Source organism: Arachis duranensis, chromosome 2, assembly GCF_000817695.3.
Source record: "Arachis duranensis cultivar V14167 chromosome 2, aradu.V14167.gnm2.J7QH, whole genome shotgun sequence".
Classification (NCBI taxonomy): Eukaryota; Viridiplantae; Streptophyta; class Magnoliopsida; order Fabales; family Fabaceae; genus Arachis; species Arachis duranensis.
This window is the reverse complement of record NC_029773.3, coordinates 37,832,867-37,838,059: the sequence shown is the minus strand read 5'-3', so window position 1 is coordinate 37,838,059 and position 5,193 is coordinate 37,832,867. Positions and strand designations below refer to the sequence as shown.

Below are 5,193 nucleotides of genomic sequence, written 5' to 3'. Positions count from 1 at the left end.
TGGACTTCCATAAGAAGATCCCTATTAGTTTTTAACTGAGTTCTTGCAGATCTGTGAGACTGTTAAGACTAATGGAGTAGATCCTGAAGTCTACAGGCTCATGCTTTTCCCTTTTACTGTAAGAGACAGAGCTAGAACATGGTTGGACTCACAACCTAAAGATAGCCTGGACTCCTGGGATAAGCTGGTCGCGGCCTTCCTGGCTAAGTTCTTTCCTCCTCAAAAGTTGAGCAAGCTTAGAGTGGATGTTCAGACTTTGAAACAAAATGATGGTGAATCCCTCTATGAAGCTTGGGAAAGATACAAGCAGATGACCAAAAGGTGTCCTTCTGACATGCTTTCAGAGTGGACCATTTTGGATATATTCTATTATGGTCTATCTGAGTTCTCTAAGATGTCATTGGACCATTCTGCAGGTGGATCCATTCACCTAAAGAAAATGCTTGCAGAAGCTCAAGAACTCATTGACATGGTTGCAAATAACCAATTCATGTACACTTCTGAAAGGAATCCTGTGAGTAATGGGACGCCTCAAAAGAAGGGAGTTCTTGAAATTGATGCTCTGAATGCCATATTGGCTCAGAACAAAATGCTGACTCAGCAAGTCAACATGATTTCTCAGAGTCTGAATGGATGGCAAAATGCATCCAACAGTACTAAAGAGACATCTTCTGAAGAAGAAGTTTATGATCCTGAGAACCCTGCAATGGCAGAGGTGAATTGCATGGGTGAACCTTATGGAAACACCTATAATTCCTCATGGAGAAATCATTCAAATTTCTCATGGAAAGATCAACAAAAGCCTCAACAAGGCTTTAATAATGGTGGAAGAAACAGGTTTAGCAATAGCGAGCCTTTTCCATCATCTTCTCAGCAACAGATAGAGAATTCTGAGCAAAGCTCCTCTAGCTTAGCAAACATAGTCTCTGATCTATCTAAGGCCACTTTAAATTTCATGAATGAAACTGGGTCCTCCATTAGAAATTTGGAGGCACAAGTGGGCCAGCTGAGTAAGAAAATAACTAAAACTCCTCCAAGTACTCTCCCAAGCAATACAGAAGAGAATCCAAAAAGAGAGTGCAAGGCCATTAATATTGTCAATATGGCCGAATCCAAGGAGGAAGGGGAGGATGTGAATCCCAATGAGGAAGACCTCATGGGACGTCCCCCAGACAGAATGGAGTTCCCTATTGAGGACCTAAGGGAATATGATGCTCATATAGAGACCATAGAGATTCCATTAAACCTCCTTCTGCCATTCATGAGCTCTGAGAACTATTCTTCCTCTAAAGAGGATGAAGATGTAATTGAAGAGCAAGTTGCTCAATATCTAGGAGCTATCATGAAGCTGAATGCTAAGTTGTTTGATAATGAGACTTGGGAAGATGAATCTCCCTTGCTTATTAGTGAACTAGATACATGGGTTCAGCAAACTCTACCTCAAAAGAAACAAGATCCTGGTAAATTCTTAATATCCTGTACCATAGGCACCATGACCTTTGAGAAGGCTCTTTGTGACCTGGGGTCAGGTATAAATCTTATGCCACTCTCTGTAATAGAGAAACTGGGATCTTTGAGGTATAGGCTGTAACATTCTCATTAGAGATGGTAGACAAGTCAATAAGACAAGCTTATGGATTGGTAGAGGACGTGTTAGTAAAGGTTAAAGGCCTTTACATCCCTGCCGATTTCATAATCTTAGACAGTAGGAAGAAGGAGGATGAATGCATCATCCTTGGAAGACCCTTTCTAGCCACAGCAGGAGCTGTGATTGATGTTGACAGAGGAGAGTTAGTCCTTCAATTGAATGGGGACTACCTTGTGTTTAAAGCTCAAGGATCTTCCTCTGCAACCATGGAGAGGAAGCATGAATAGCTTCTCTCAATACAGAGTCAAACAAAGCCCCATAATCAAACTCTAAGTTTGGTGTTGGGAGGTCCCAACAATGCCCTGAACATCTGTGAAGCTCCATGAGAGCTCACTGTCAAGCTATTGACATTAAAGAAGCGCTTTTTGGGAGGCAACCTAATTTTTATTTAATTATATTTCTATTGTTCTTTTATGTTTTATTAGGTTCATGATCATATGGAGTCACAAAACAATTGCTAAAATTAAAAACAAAATCAAAAACAATTGCTAAAATTAAAAACAAAATCAAAAACAGAAGAAGAAACAGCACACCCTGGAGGAAGAGCCTACTGGCGTTTAAACGCCAGTAAGGAGCATCTGGCTGGCGTTTAACGCCAGAACAGAGCATGAATCTGGCATTGATCACCAGAAAAAAGCAGCAATCTAGCGTTTAAACACCAGGATTACACCCTGAGGAAAGTTGGCATTTAACGCCAGCAACAAGCATCAGGATGGCATTAAACGCTAGAAACATGCTGCAGATTGGCGTTGAACGCCTAAAACAAGCATGGAAGTAGCGTTTAACGCCAGAAACATGCTGCAGCTTGGCGTTAAATGCTAGGATGACATGTAGAGGGCATTTTACACGCCTAATTGGTGCAGGGATGATGAATCCTTGACACCTCAAGATCTGTGGACCCCACAGGATTACCTCAGGATCTGTGGACCCCACATAAACCCCACCTACCTTTAAATTCAAAATCTCTTTCCCACCCAACCCACTCATATGGCCGAACCCTAACCCTTCGCCCCTCCACTATATAAACCCCTGAATCCTTCTTCATTTTCACACAACACTACCCTCTCTTCTCCCCCTTAGCTGAATACACACATCTCTCTCCCTCTCTTCCATATCTTCTTCTTCTTCTTCTATTCTTTCTTCTTTTGCTCGAGGGCGAGCAACATTCTAAGTTTGGTGTGGTAAAAGTATAGCTTTTTTTTTCCATAACCATTGATGGCACCTAAGGCTGGAAAAACTCTAGAAAGAGGAAAGGGAAGACAAAAGCTTCCAAATCCGAGTCTTGGGAGATGGAGAGATTCATCTCAAGGGTCCATAGCTCAGTAGTAGAGCATTTGACTGCACATCAAGAGAGCCCACTCATGGACCTCAACAAGAGCATGAGGAATTCTTTCATCAAGAAATCCCTGAGATACCTCAGGGGATACATTTTCCTCCACACAATTATTGGGAGCAACTAAGGATAGGGCACCAAAACCACTAGGGATCAAGCAATAGAGGCAAGGAAGAGACATAGAAGAGCTCAAGGACATCATTGGTCCTTCAAGAAGAAGGTGCCACCATCACTAAGGTGGACTCATTCCTTAACTTCCTTGTTCTTATCTCTCTGTTTTTCGGTTTTTGAGCTTCATGTTTGTCTATGTTTGTGTCTTTATTACATGATCATTAGTATTTAGTAACTATGTCCTAAGGCTATGAATAATTCCATGAATCCTTCACCTTTCTTAAATGAAAAATGTTCTAAAAACAAAAGAACAAGAAGTACATGAGTTTCAAATTCATCCTTGAAATTAGTTTAATTATATTGATGTGGTGACAATACTTTTTGTTTTCTGAATGAATGCTTGAACAATGCATATTTTTTATCTTGTTGTTTATGAATGTTCAAATTGTTGGCTCTTGAAAGAATGATGAACAAAGAGAAATGTTATTGATAATCCGAAAAATCATGAAATTGATTCTTGAAGTAAGAAAAAGCAGTGAAAAAGCAAAAGCTTACGAAAAAAATAATAGGAAAAAAAGAAAAAGAAAAAGAAAAAGCAAGCAGAAAAAGCCAATAGCCTTTAAAACCAAAAGGCAAGGGTAAAAAGGATCCAATGCTTTGAGCATCAATGGATAGGAGGGCCCAAGGAAATAAAATCCAAGCCTAAGCGGCTAAATCAAGCTGTCCCTAACCATGTGCTTGTGGCATGTAGGTCCAAGTGAAAAGCTTGAGACTGAGGGGTTAAAGTCGTGATCGAAAACAAAAGAGTGTGCTTAAGAACTCTGGACACCTCTTACTGGGGACTTTAGCAAAGCTGAGTCACAATCTGAAAAGGTTCACCTAGTCATGTGTCTGTGGCATTTATGTATCCGGTGGTAATACTGGAAAACAAAGTGCTTAGGGCCACGGCCAAGACTCATAAAAGTAGCTGTGTTCAAGAATCAACATACATAACTAGGAGAATCAATAACACTATCTGAAATTCTAAGTACCTAGAGATACTAATCATTCTAAACTTCAAAGGAAAAAGTGAGATGCCAAAACTGTTCAGAAGCAAAAAGCTACAAGTCCCGCTCATCTAATTAGAACTAATATTCATTGATATTTTGGGATTTATAGTATATTCTCTTCTTTTTATCTTATTTGATTTTCAGTTCCTTGGGGACAAGCAACAATTTAAGTTTGGTGTTGTGATGAGCGGATAATTTATATGCTTTTTGGCATTGTTTTTAGGTAGTTTTTAGTAGGATCTAGCTACTTTTAGGGATGTTTTCATTAGTTTTATGCTAAATTCACATTTCTGGAATTTTCTGTGAGTTTGTGTATTTTTCTGTGATTTCAGGTATTTTCTGGCTGAAATTGAGGGAACTGAGCAAAAATCTGATTCAGGCTGACAAAGGACTGCTGATGTTGTTGGATTCTGACCTCCCTGCACTCGAAATGGATTTTCTAGAGCTACCAAACACCAAATGGCACGCTCTTAACAGCGTTGGAAAGTAGACATCCAAAGCTTTCCAGCAATATATAATAGTCCATACTTAATTCTAGTTTAGATGACACAAACTGGTGTTCAACGCCAGTTCCATGCTACATTCTGGAGTAAAACGCCAGAAACACGTCACGAACCAGAGTGAAACGCCAAAAACACGTTACAACTTGGTGTTTAACTCCAAGAGAAGCCTCTGCACGTGTAAAGCTCAAGCTCATCCCAAGTTCACACCAAAGTTGGCCCCAGAAGTGGATTTCTGCACTTAGACTTATTTCTGTAAGCCCTAGAAACTAGTTTAGTATAAATAGGATTTTTTACTATTGTATTTTCATCTTTTGACATCTAGTCCTTAGACCAGGTCCTTTTCCCTATTTTCGAATTTATATGCCATTTGTGGAGGCTGGCCATTCGGCCATGCCTGGACCATTATCACTTATGTATTTTCAATGGTGGAGTTTCTTCACACCATAGATTAAGGTGTGGAGCTCTGCTGTACCTCGAGTATTAATGCAACTACTACTATTTTCTATTCAATTAAGCTTATTCTTGTTCTAAGATAGCACTCGTACTTCA

General features: G+C 39.8%; 1 non-coding gene across 1 annotated transcript; it reads right to left on the bottom strand.

Annotated features, from left to right (window-relative positions):
- Nucleotides 1-232: 232 nt before the first annotated feature.
- Nucleotides 233-340, bottom strand: LOC127745239 (small nucleolar RNA R71). Its single transcript, XR_008006436.1, has one exon. It is a non-coding gene; the product is annotated as a small nucleolar RNA R71 (small nucleolar RNA).
- Nucleotides 341-5,193: the final 4,853 nt, after the last annotated feature.